The sequence below is a fragment of the Mirounga leonina genome, unplaced genomic scaffold (genome assembly GCF_011800145.1).
Source record: "Mirounga leonina isolate KUSES-001 unplaced genomic scaffold, KU_Mleo_1.0 Mir_101283, whole genome shotgun sequence".
Classification (NCBI taxonomy): domain Eukaryota; kingdom Metazoa; phylum Chordata; class Mammalia; order Carnivora; family Phocidae; genus Mirounga; species Mirounga leonina.
In genome coordinates, this window is record NW_023270096.1 from 2,411,229 (window position 1) to 2,425,841 (window position 14,613).

Consider the following 14,613-nt stretch of genomic DNA (forward strand, 5'->3'; position numbering starts at 1 on the left):
CAATGTTCTTAGCAGCAATTTTCACAATAGCCAAAAAGTAGAAACAACTCAAATTTCCATCAACAAATTAATCAGTAAACAAAATGTGGTATATACATACAATGGAATATTATTCAACCTTAGAAAAGAAAGTAATTCTGAAACATATTCCACATGGATGAACCTTGAAAATATTATCTGTAGTGAAATAAGCCAGACACAAATGGACAAATATTTTACAGTTCCCCTCATATGGGTACGTAGAATATGAAAATTCATAGACATTGAAAATAGAATGGAGATTACCAGGGCTGGGTGAGAGAAAATGAGAAGTTCTTATTTAATGGGTACAGAGTTTATGCTTAGGATAATGAATTTCTGGAAATAGGTAGTAGTAATTGTTGCACATTTTTATAAATATACTTAATGCTCCTAAATTATGAATGGTAAATCTTATGTATATTATACCACAATATAAAATAAGGAAATGTGCCTTAAGATTCTACAAATTGGATGATTCTCAGTCTTCTCTACGTTATTTCAATATCCCTAAGAATTATACTTAAATAAGACCAAAGTTCAGACCACATTTTATCCCAAGAGTCCTTTGAAGCAGCTGGATCATACACAGAAAGACCTTGGGAGACTCTCAGGTTCATTCACAGAGATAGCTACAAAAACAGTGGTCCAACCAGAAGAAAAGTGTATTTGGCTGGCTGAGTTTGGTTTCAATGTGCCTGGTTTCCCTCTTGGAGTATTTTGTAACCATGGGATTCCCAAATTACATTTTCCTTTTCTTCCCATGTAATGGAAATTGCCATCTACATATCTTTTCCCCTCCCATAACATCAGTAATGACTGAAGTGAAGAGAACTCAACTATAATTCCTCTCTCAACAGGTCTTGTTCTGAAAAGCACTCCTGGGGGCTGCACTAAGACCAAAAATCCAGTGTTACAGGGGAAAATGCATGCATCACCGAGAATAAAACAACCCTGAGATTAAAGTCAGGTTCTGCTTACTAATTGATCAAGTGACCTTAGACCAGAAAATTTCCATTTTGAGCTTCAGTTTCTTCATCTATAAATTGGGCATCATAAGAATAATGACTACCCTATAGTTTCTGTAAAGACTAAATGGGATAATGATTGTAAGGTGTCTCTCACATTGTAAACACTCAAAAAGTAACATTTTCAAGTAGTATAAATTATAATGTAAAGTGACTGGAAAATTGTGGAATCATAGCTGTTGTTCAATCCAACTAAGTTTCCCTGTACTCTTCTCCTATTATCACTACAGATAGTCAGGGTTCCACTAGGACTCCCAAAAGATAAGCTCCATTGCTCTACCAAGCCCCTGTTTAAAGTGAACAATCTTAGGGCCAATGCTGAAGACAAAAGGAAAAGCAGGATATTATGACCAGGCCCAATAAGTCATATTTGTCTGATAAGCAGTGATGACTGATGAATCAAAGTTAGTACAATGTGTAACCAACATGTAGACCATCTTCAACTGTCCTTTGAGCCCTAATGTGGTCTTTCAATGTACTTTATTTCTTCCCTTCCCCACTTATTTTCTCTGCACTTTTATAAAGAATACATCCTTTGTAACCTCTTGCTAAGGAGATCTGGGATGCAAAGCCTCTGCTAACAATAGGTACAAAGAAACAGTGTACATGGGGCACCTGGGTGGCTCAATTGGTTAAGTGTCTGCCTTCAGCTCAGGTCATGATCCTGAGATCAAACCCCACTTTGGGGTCCCTGCTAGTGGGGAGCCTGCTTCTCCCTCTCCCTCTGCCTGCTGCTCCCCCTGCTTGTGCTCTCTTTCTCCCAAATAAACAAATAAAATCTTTTAAAAAAATTAAAAAGAAACAATGTACAAAAACAGTGTTCATACGGGAACCAAATATCAAACCATTATCTGCCACTAAATCAGAAAATGAAAATAATTTTTAGCCAAATACTATTTCATAATCAAACAATAGTAAGGAGAAATGTGGCAATGAGTCTTGACCAGACCAAACCAAGAATCATTCTTTACAGAAGGCAATTGCTACATTAGCAGGAGTCCTAGGTTCAGAGCCTGAAGACATATGTTATCGTTCTGACTCTGATATTAGCATCATTCATAGTGCCACCAGCAAGGTGACTATGTATAATTCCTTCCCCTCTTTTTACCTTAGTTATCTCATTTTAATAGCTACCAAAGATTATAGTCATTTGTTTCAAATGGCCTTGTTAGTTCTGAAAGTGTGATTCCATATTTTCAATTTTCCTTCAATCAACTTGTCATGCTGGATAATATAGAATAGCAGAACTAAAGGGAGGGGATTCTTGGAGACCATCTACTGTAACAACAACATCTCATAGATCAAATATGAGGCTGAAGAGAGGAAGAGACAGGGCCATGGTCACATAGCCAGTCAATGGCAATTCCTGGAAAGAACCTGTTTATTGACCCAATGTCCAGTGGTTGCTCATTAGGCTATGCTATCTCTTCCTTGAACAGACATTTTTATGTCTTCATTTGACTAGCAGTTCCCCAGGCTCAGATCTTGTGTTGTCTTCCAGGTTTTAGTGTGTGTTTCTTCTATATATTCAACATTTAATATGAATTTCTTTTTCAGCAATGACTTCCTGTTTGATATGAAGCTGACAACTATGAAGAGCCCCATAACCATTTTCCAATAATGATGCAACCCTCACTTCAGAACAACTTTCATTGTCATGTCCTTTACTGGATGACTGACATAAGAGGCCTGTTACTGTGGATTGGTATTATGCTATCAACAGGGCAAGATCGTAAAAACTCCTCTGGTCAGAGTCATTCCCTAGTATTTGTTATACACCTATCACGTGAGAAGTACTCTTACATGTGCTCTCTTCATTGGCATCCCATAGCCCAAATCCTACAAATTAAAGCTTACAGAAGTAATAATGGCAGGATGGTATAAAAATATATTTCTCCAAAAAGTACTTGTAAGTGCCTATTTTGAATAAAACACTCTATGAAGAAGTACAAGCTAACACAGAGAAAAATAACACAGTTCTTGATCTCAGAGGAGCTCAGGGTCTAGTTATCTCTCTCTCTTTCTCTTTCTATCCCCACTACCACTCTCTGGCTTTTACATGTGCAACTTCCTTTCCCCACGTGGCCCTCTACTTGTCACCTTGCTAACACATTTCCTCCAGAAAGTCTCCCTTAATCCTAAACTCTGAGTTTCTCATCTGTTCTTTTCCAGGAGCCTCTTCTTTCCTTATAAGAGCACTGGTCATACTTCATTGCAATGATCTCTGTACTTCTTTGTCTCTTCCACTAGATGAATTGCTCCATGAGGGCAAGAATTACATTTTCATCATTGTATCCTAATCCCTTGAAGAGTCCTTGACATAGAGTAAGTTTCATTTTTTAAAAAATGAAAATCATGTTTTGCTTTGAAATTAAATAAACCCAGCCCTATATCTAGCCATACTTCAAAGGAGATTGGAGAAGGGCCCTTCCCTAGGCAAACAAGGGAAGAGCACTAGAGATGAGCTGTGCCTGGTGAAACTAACATATATCAGGAACAAAACTTGTTCTGACAGCATTGTCAGTAACAGAAAACTTTTTGTGAGTTTCCCACTTCACTTTTATCTACACTGAAATATTTCCCATCATTCAAGTCCAGTTTAAAATGATACCACACTCATGAATGATTTCCTAGGGAACCTTGGTAGACAAATACTTCAAGATCTAGAACCACACAGACATGTACTTAAATGATACTTCTTGATTACTGTGTTATTACAGTCAAGTCCCTTAACTTCCCTGACCCTTTTTCCTCATCATTCAAACAAGGGTAATGATATCTACACATAGGTTTGTCGACAAGATTGAATAAATTCACGCATAGAAATAACCAGGAGTAATCTGGATGTCCCCAAACAATTACTCCTCAAAAATTATCATTTTGAATCCCAAGTCCAGCACAAAGTTCCCATTAAAAGTTTTCTCTTCTTCAAGATAAAGAGGCAAAAATGTATTTGTAGAAATAATAGCTGGAAACTTCTCTAACCTAGGAAAGGAAATAGACATCCATATCTAAAAAACACACAGGTGGGGTGCCTGGTTGGCTCAGTCATTAAGCATCTGCCTTCTGCTTGGGTCATGATCCCAGGGTCCTGAGATTGAGCCCCACATCAAGCTCTCTGCTCAGCAGGGAGCCGGCTTCTCCCTCTCCCTCTGCCCGTTGTTCTGTCTACTTGTACTCCCTCTCTCTGTCAAATAAATAAATAAAATCTTTTTAAAAAATAAAAATAAAAAACACACAGTTCCAAACAAGATGAACCTAAGTAGGTCCACACCATGGCACATAATAATTAAAATGTCAAAGTTTTAAGGTAAAGAAAATGTTTAAAGCAGTAAGATAGAAGCAAAAATTTACCTAAAAGGTTATTAGTGGAATTTTAGCAGAAATATATCAGTCCAGAGGGAGTGGCATGATATATTCAAAGTGCTAAAAGGAAAAAAGCTACAACGAAGAATACCCTACCCAGCAAGGTTATCATTCAGATTTGAAGAACAGACAAAGAGTTTCCCACACAAGCAAAAGACAAAGGATTTTATTACCACTAAACCAGGCTTACAAGAAATGTTAAAGAGATCTCTTTAAGTGGGAAAGAAATGGCCATAACAGACATAAGAAAATTATCACAGAATGAGAATAATACTAAATTTCTTATGGAATCACAAAACACCAAATTGTTAAAAACAACAACAACAACAACAACAACAAAAAAAAAACAAAACCTTGAGCAGGAAGAACAAATCAGAAGGGATCACAAGTCCAGATTTCAAGATATACCACAAAGTTGTAGTAATCAAAATAGTAGAGAACTGCCACAAAAAAATATGCATAGATTAATGGACAGGAATAGAAACCCCTGAAATATGCCTACATATATATGGTCAATTAATCTGTGACAAAGGAGGCAAGAATATACAATGGTGAAAATACAGTGTCTTCAACAAATGATGCTGACAAACTGGAAAACTAGGAAAACTGGAGAGCTACATGTAAAAAAATGAAACTGGACCACTTTCTTACACAATACATAAACATAAACTCAAAATGGATAAAATACTTAAATGTGAGACCTGAAAACATAAAACTAAAATTCCTTTTAAAACATAGGCAATAATCTCTTGGACATCATCTTTAGCAACATTTTTCTAGATATGTCTCCTAAGGCAAGGAAAACAAAAACAAAAATAAACTACTGGCACCACACCAAAACAAAAAGCTTTTGCACAGCAAAGGAAACCATCAACTAAATGAAAAGGCAACCAACTGAGTAGAAAATATGTGCAAATGGTATATCCAGTAAGGGTTTAATATCCAAAATATATAAAGAACTTATACAACTCAACACCAAAAAAAAAAAAAAATCTGATTAAAAATGGGCAGAGAACCTGATTAGATGTTTTTCCAAAGAAGACATACAGATGGCCAACAGACATGAAAAGATGTTTGACATCACTGATCATCAGGACAATGCAAATCAAAACCACAATGAGATATCACCTTGCAAATCTCAGAATGACTAGTATAAAAAAGATAAGAAAGAACAAATGCTGGTGAAGATGTGGAGAAAAATGGAACACTTGTGCACTGTCGGTAAATCGGTGCAGCCACTGTGGAAAACAGTATGGATGTTCCTCAAAAAATTAAAAACAGAAATACATATGATCCAGTAGTTCAGCTACTGGGTATTTACCCAAAGAAAATGAAAACAGCAACTGGAAAATATATATGCATCCCTATGGTTATTGCAACATTATTTCCAATAGCCAAGGTATGAAAGGAACCTAAGTGTCCATTGATACGTGAATGGAAAAAGATGATGATGATGATGTGTGTATGTGTACAGAATATTACACAGCCATAAAAAGGACGAGATCTTGCCATTTCCAACAACATGGATGAATCTAGAAGGTATTACGTTAAGTGAAATAAGTCAGACTGAAAAAGACAAATACCATATGATTTCACTCACAGGTGGAATCTAAAAAAAAAAAAAAAAAAGAACAAATAAGCAAACGAACAAAAAAGCAAAGTGAGACCTATAAATACAGAGAATAAACTGATGGTTTCCTGATGGGATGGGAGTGGGGGGACAGGTGAAATAGGTAAAGAGGAGTGGAGATAGAGGCTTTCAGTTATGGAATGAATATATCATGAGAATAAAAGGCACAGCATAAGGAATACAGTCAGTGATATTTTAATAGTGTTGTATGGTGACAGATGGTAGTTACACCTGTGGTGAACATAGCATAACATATAGATTTGTGAATCATTATGTTGTACACCTGAAAATGATGTTACATTGTGTGTCAATAATAATGAGAAAATTTCTCTCTTCTGTAACTTCAAATGTCTTGACTTTATTGGCTTCAAATTATTTGCATATAATGATAAGTAGAGACTTATCAAATTTATTTATATCTCAAAGAACAAGCTATTTGTTACATTGATTTTTTTTCCATGTTTATGGGTATGAATACTTAATATTGTTAAGATGTCAGTTTTTTCCAACATAATCTATACATTCAACACAATTGCAATCAATTTTTATGTATTCTTTTTGTTTTCAAGTTCACTGATCTTTACACCGATCTTTATGATCTTTTTTATTTTCTTCCTTCTCCTTGCTTTGGTTTATTTTTTTAATAAATATATTGCTTAGGGTTTAGTTTGCACTTTTCCTAGTTTCTTGAAATTGAAGCTTAAATTATAGATTTGAAAATTTTCCTCTTTTCCCCATTTAGCACTATAAATTTCCATCTTAGCCTGTTTTAAGTGTATCTAGCAAATTTTGGTAATTTTGTATATTAATTTTCATTCAGACCAGTGTACGTTTTTTATTCCCTTGAGACTTTTTTGTTGAACCATGTATCATTTAGAAATGTGTTTTTCAATTTCTAAGTGTTTGGAGATGTTCCAGTTGTCTTTCTATTGTTGTCTCTAGTTTGATCCCATTGTGCTCAGATAACATGCCCTTGTATGATTTCAATTTTTTTAATTTGTTTGTTTAACAGCCCACACTGTCTTGGCAAATAGTCTATCTGTGACGAATGACTGAAAGAATGTGTATGTTGCTGTTTTTTGAGTGGATTTTTTAAAATAACTGCAATTTGATTCTCTTGGTTGATGGTGTCATTGAGTTCTGTATCCTTTCTAATTTTCTGTTTTTTAGTTCTATCAATTTTCAAAACAGTGATGTTGCAATTTCCTATCAGTTCTCTTTCATTTTGTTTTTCAGCTCTGTTGTTTGTTGCATACAAAGTTAGGATTGCTATGTTTTCTTAGAGGACTGGCACTGTTGTCATTATGTAGTATCCTTCTCTATCCTTAGTAATTTTCTTCCCTCTGACTTATACTGTATCAAAGGTTAATATAGCCATTCTTGCCTTCTTTTAATTAACGTGTGCATGCATTTTTTTAAAAACTTTAACTTTCAATCTACATAATTTGCTGTATTTTTTAATTCATTTTTTATTGTGTTATGTTAGTCACCATAGAGTACATCATTAGTTTTTGAAGTAGAGTTCAATGATTCATTATTTGCATATAATTCCCAGTGCTCATTACAACACGTGCCCTCTTTAATACCCATCACTGGGCTAACCCATCCCCCACACCCCCTCCTTTTTGAAACCCTCAGATTGTTTCTTGGAGTCCATAGTCTCTCATGGTTCATCTCCCCCTCTAATTCCCCCCCCTTCAGTTTTCTCTTCCTTCCTCTAATGTCCTCTGTGCTATTCCTTATTTCCACATATGAGTGAAACCATATGAAAATTGTCTTTCTCTGCCTGACTTACTTCACTCAGCATAATCACCTCCAGTTCCATCCATGTCGATGCAAATGGTGGGTATTCATCCTTTCTGATAGCTGAGTAATATTCCATTGTATATATGGACCACATCTTCTTTATCCATTCATCTGTTGAAGGGCATCTTGGCTCCTTCCACAATTTGGCTATTGTGGACATTGCTACTATGAACACTGGGGTGCATGTGCCCCTTCTTTTCACTACATCGGTATCTTTGGGGCAAATACCCAGTAGTGCAATTGCTGGATCATAGGGTAGTTCTATTTTTAACTTTTTAAGGAACCTCCATACTGTTTTCCAGAGTGGCTATACCAGCTTGCATTCCCACCAAAATGAATCCATCGAAATCCTAGAGGAGAACATAGGCAATAACCTCTTTGACATTGGCCACAGCAACTTCTTTCATAACACGTCTCCAAAGGCCAGGGAAACAAAAGCAAAAATGAACTTTTGGGACTTCATCAAGATAAAAAAGTTCTGCACAGCAAAGGAAAAAGTCAACAAAACTAAGAGGCAACCCATGGAATGGGAGAAGATATTTGCAAATGACATTACAGATAAAGGGCTGGTATCCAAGATCAACAAAGAATGTCTCAAACTCAACACTCAAAAAACAAATAATCAAGTAAAATAATGGGCAGAAGACATGAACAGACACTTCTCCAAAGAAGACATACAAATGGCTAACAGACACATGAAAAAATGTTCAACATCATTAGCCATCAGGGAAATTCAAATCAAAACCACATTGATATACCACCTTACACCAGTTAGAAGTTGTATTTCAGGTAAGTTCCTTTTACATAGAATATACTTGAATTTTAATCCATTCTGCCAATCTTTTCTTTCAATCAATGTATTTAGACAGTTTACATATAATGTTGTCATTGCTATATTAAGGCTTGAGTCTGAAATTTGTTGTTTTCAAAATTCTTCCTCTGCTTTTCATTCTTCTCTTTCCTTTCTTCTGCCTTATTGTGGATTACTTGAACATTTTTAGAATTCAGTTGTGGTTTATATATTGTATTTTAATGCATCTCTTAATATGGACTCTTTAGATATTATTCTTTTATTACATTATATATATGTGTAGCTTATTACTATTTTATTACTTCGAAAAAAATTTAGAGACCTTATCTTCATATTGGTCCATTTGCCCTCCACTCTTACAGTAATAATTGTGTCAGACATTGCCTTCATACACGTTTAAAATGATATCAGACAATTTTATAATTTTTGCTTCAACCTTCAAACATAATTTACAAATCTCAAGACGAGAGTCTATATACCACATGATGATTATGTTTGTTGTTCCAAGATTCCATTTTTCATTAGTCCCTTTCTGTTTCAAGAATTTCCTTAGCCATTATTTAACATAGGTATGCTAGTGAAAAAGTCTCTTAATTTTGCTTCATCTGGGAATATCTCGATTTTCCATTCATTTCTAAAATATATTTTCACTGGGCACCGGATTCTTGCTTGACTACTATTTTTATTCAGCACCTACAACTCGTGTACCAATTCATTCTGGGTTCCATGGGTGCTGAAGTGAAATCTAAAGTAATTTGAATTTTTTTTTTATGTTTCAAGTTTTATTTAAATACCAGTTAGTATATAGTGTAACATTAGTTTCAGGAGTAGAGTTCAGTGATTCATCACTTACATATAACACCCAGTGCTCATCACAACAAATGTTCTCCTTAATACCCATCTCCCATTTACCCATCCCCCTGCCCACCTCTTCTCCAGCAACCCTTAGTTTGTTCTCAATATTTAAAGAGTCTCCTTTATGGTTTGCCTCCCTTGTTTTTTCTTTTCCTTATGTTCATCTGTTTTGTTTTCTTAAATTCCAAATATGAGTGAAATCATATGGTATTTTTCTTTCTCTGACTGACTTATTTTGTTTGTAATATACTCTAGCTCCAACCATGTCACTGAAAATGGCAAGATTTCATTCTTTTTGATGGCTAAGTAATATTCCACCACACACACACACACACACGTGTGTGTGTATATACATACATATATATATGTATATACACACACCACTTTTTCTTTACTATTCATCAGTTGATGGAGATTTCAACTCTTTCCAAATTTTGCTATTGTTGATAATACTGCTATAAACATCAGGGAGCATATGCCCCTTCTAGTCAATATTTTTGTATCCTTTTGGGTAAATACCTAGTAGTACAATTGCTGGGTCATAGAGCAGCTCTATTATAAACTTTTTGAGGAAACTCCATACTGTTTTCCACAGTGACCACACCAATTTGTATTCCCACCAACAACATCAGAGGGTTCCCCTTTCTCTGAATCCTCACCAACATCTGTTGTTTCCTGTGTTGCTCATTTTAGCCATTCTGAGAGATGTGAGGTGATATCTCATCATGGTTTTAATTTGTATTTCCTTGATGATGAGAGATGTTGAGCATCTTTTCATGGGTCTGTTGGCCATCCAGATGTCTTCTTTGGAAAAATGTCTATTCATGTCTTCTGCCCATTTCTTAACTGGATTATTTGTTCTTTGGGTGTTGAGGTTCAGTTATGTCATTTGCAAATATCTTCTCTCATTTCATAGGCTGCCTTTTAGTTTTGTTGAATGTTTCCCTCACTGTGCAGAATCTTTTTAACTTGATGAAGTCCCAATAATTCATTTTTGCTTTTGTTTCCTTTGCCTCTGGAGATGTGTCTAGAAGAAATTGCTATGGCTGATGTCAAAGACGTTCCTGACTGTGTTCTCCTCTACAATTTTGATGGTTTCCAGTCTCATATTTAGTTTATTCACCCATTTTGAATTTATTTTTGTGTATGGTGTAAGAAATAGGTCCAGTTTCATTCTTCTGCATGTGGATGTCCAGTTTTCCCAGAACCATTTGTTAGACTGTCTTTTTTCCATTGAATATTCTTTCCTGTTTGGTCAAAGATTAGTGGACCACATAGATATGGATCCATTTCTAGGTTTTCTATTATGTTCCATTGGTCTACATGATTGTTTTTGTGCCAGTACCATACTGTCTTTTTTTTTTTTATATGTTAATCACCATACATTACATCATTAGTTTTTGAGGTAGTGTTCCATGATTCATTGTCTGCGTATAATACTCAGTGCTCCATGCAGAATGTGCCCTCTTTAATACCCATCACCAGGCTAACCCATCCCCCCACCCCCTTCCCTCTAGAACCCTCAGTTTGTTTTTCAGAGTCCATAGTCTTTCATGATTCGTCTCCCCCTCCGATTCCCCCCCTTCATTCTTCCCCTCCTGCTATCTTCTTTTTTTTATGACTGTCTTTCTATGTTTTTATTTTTATTTTATTTTATTTTTTTATTCTTATGTTAATCCCCATACATTACATCATTAGTTTTAGATGTAGTGTTACATGATTCATTGTTTGTGCATAACACCCAGTGCTCCATGCAGAATGTGCCCTCCTCAATACCCATCACCAGGCTAACCCATCCTCCTACCCCCTCCCCTCTAGAACCCTCAGTTTGTTTTTCAGAGTCCATCGTGTCTCATGGTTCATCGACCCCTCCGATTTCCCCCCTTCATTCTTCCCCTCCTACCTTCTTCTTCTTCTTCTTTTTTTTTTCTTAACATATATTGCATTATTTGTTTCAGAGGTACAGATCTGAGATTCAACAGTCTTGCACAATTCACAGCGTTTACCAGAGCACATACCCTCCCCAATGTCTATCACCCAGTCACCCCATCCCTCCCACCCCACCCCCCACTCCAGCAACCCTGAGTTTGTTTCCTGCGATTAAGAATTCCTCATATCACTGAGGTCATATGATACATGTCTTTCTCTGTTTGACTTATTTCGCTCAACATAATACCCTACAGTTCCATCCACATTGTTGCAAATGGCAAGATTTAATTCCTTTTGATGGCTGCATAATATTCCATTGTATATATATACCACTTCTTCTTTATCCATTCATCTGTCGATGGACATCCTGGCTCTTTCCACAGTTTGGCTATTGAGGACATTGCTGCTATAAACATCGGGGTGCACGTACCCTTTCAGATCCCTACTTTTGTATCTTTGGGGTAAATACCCAGTAGTGCAATTGCTGGATCATATGGTAGCTCTATTTTCAACTTTTTGAGGAACCACCATACTGTTTTCCAGAGTGGCTGCACCAGCTTGCATTCCCACCAACAGTGTAGGAGGGTTCCCCTTTCTCCGCATCCCCGCCAACATCTGTTGTTTCCTGACTTGTTAATTTTAGCCATTCTGACTGGTGTGAGGTGGGATCTCATTGAGGTTTTGATTTGGATTTCCCTGATGCCGAGCGATATTGAGCATTTTTTCATCTGTCTGTTGGCCATTTGGATGTCTTCTTTGGAAAAATGTCTGTTCATGTCTTCTGCCCACTTCTTGATTGGATTCTTTGTTCTTTGGGTGTTGAGCTTGATGAGTTCTTTATAGATTTTGGATACTAGCCCTTTATCTGATATGTCATTTGCAAATATCTTCTCCCATTCTGTCAGTTGTCTTTTGGTTTTGTTGACTGTTTCCTTTGCTTTGCAAAGGCTTTTTATCTTGATGAAGTCCCAATAGTTCATTTTTGCTCTGGCTTCCCTTGCCTTTGGCGATGTTTCTAGGAAGAAGTTGCTTCGGCTGAGGTCAAAGAGTTTGCTGCCTGTGTTCTCCTTTAGGATTTGGATGGACTCCTGTCTCATATTGAGGTCTGTCAACCATTTGGAGTCTATTTTTCTGTGTGGTGTAAGGAAAGGGTCCAGTTTCATTCTTCTGAAAGTGGCTATCCAATTTTCCCAACACCATTTGTTGAAGAGACTATCTTTTTTCCATTGGACATTCTTTCCTGCTTTGTCAAAGATGAGTTGACCATAGAGTTGAGGGTCCATTTCTGGGCTCTCTAATTTGTTCCATTGATCTATGTGTCTGTTTTTGTGCCAGTACCATACTGTCTTGATGATGACAACTTTGTAATATAGCTGGAAGTCCAGAATTCTGATGCCGCCAGCTTTGCTTTTCTTTTTCAACATTCCTCTGGCTATGCGGGGTCTTTTCTGGTTCCATACAAATTTTAGGATTATATGTTCCATTTCTTTGAAAAAAGTGGATGGTATTTTGATGGGGATTGCATTGAATGTGTAGATTGCTTTAGGTAGCATTGACATCTTCACAATATTTGTTCTTCCAATCCATGAGCATGGAACGTTTTTCCATTTCTTTGTGTCTTCCTCAATTTCTTTCTTGAGTATTTTATAGTTTTCTGTGTACAGATCCTTTGTCTCTTTGGTTAGATTTATTCCTAGGTATCCTATGGTTTTGGGTGAAATTGTAAATGGGATCGACTCCTTAATTTCTCTTTCTTCTGTCTTGTTGTTGGTGTATAGGAATGCCACTGACTTCTGTGCATTGATTTTATATCCTGCCACTTTACTGAATTCCTGTATGAGTTCTAGCAGTTTTGGGGTGGAGTCTTTGGGGTTTTCCACATAAAGTATCATATCATCTGCAAAGAGTGAGAGTTTGACTTCTTCTTTGCAGATTTGGATGCCTTTTATTTCTCTTTGTTGTCTGATTGCTGCGGCTAGGACTTCCAATACTATGTTGAATAACAGTGGTGATAGTGGACATCCCTGCCGCGTTCCTGACCTTAGGGGGAAAGCTCTCAGTTTTTCCCCATTGAGAATGATATTCGCTGTCGGTTTTTCATAGATGGCTTTTATGATATTGAGGTATGTACCCTCTATGCCTATACTCTGAAGAGTTTGATCAAGAAAGGATGCTGTACTTTGTCAAAAGCTTTTTCTGCATCTATTGAGAGGATCATATGATTCTTGTTCTTTTTTTTGTTAATGTATTGTATCACATTGATTGATTTGCGGATGTTGAACCAACCTTGCAGCCCAGGGATAAATCCCACTTGGTCGTGGTGAATAATCCTTTTAATGAACTGTTGGATCCTATAGGCTAGTATTTTGCTGAGAATTTTTGCATCCATGTTCATCAGGGATATTGGTCTGTAATTCTCCTTTTTGATGGGGTCTTTGTCTGGCTTTGGGATCAAGGTGTTGCTGGCCTCATAAAACGAGTTTGTAAGTTTTCCTTAAATTTCTAATTTTTTGGGACACTTTCAGAAGAATAGGTATTAATTATTCTTTAAATGTTTGGTAGAATTCCTCTAGGAAGCCATCTGGCCCTGGGCTTTAGTTTTTTGGGAGATTTTTGATGACTGCTTCAATTTCCTTAGTGGTTACAGGTCTGTTCAGGTTTTCTATTTCTTCCTGGTTCAGTTTTGGTAGTTGATACATCTCTAGGAATGCATCCATTTCTTCCAGGTTATCTAATTTGCTGGCATAGAGTTGCTCATAATATGTTCTTATACTTGTTTGTATTTCTTTGGTGTTGGTTGTGATCTCTCCTCTTTCATTCATGATTTTGTTGATTTGGGTCATTTCTCTTTTCTTTTTGATAAGTCTGACCAGGGGTTTATCAATCTTGTTAATTCTTTCAAAGAACCAGCTCCTAGTTTCGTTGATCTGTTCTACTCTTCTTTTAGTTTCTATTTCATTGATTTCTGCTCTGATCTTTATTATTTCTCTTCTCCTGCTGGGTTTAGGCTTTATTTGCTGTTCTTTCTCCAGCTCCTTTAGGTGTAGGGTTAGGTTGTGTACTTGAGACCTTTCTTGTTTCTTGAGAAAGGCTTGTATTGCTATATACTATCCTCTTAGGACTGCCTTTGCTGCATCCCAACGATTTTGAACAGTTGTGTTTTCATTTTC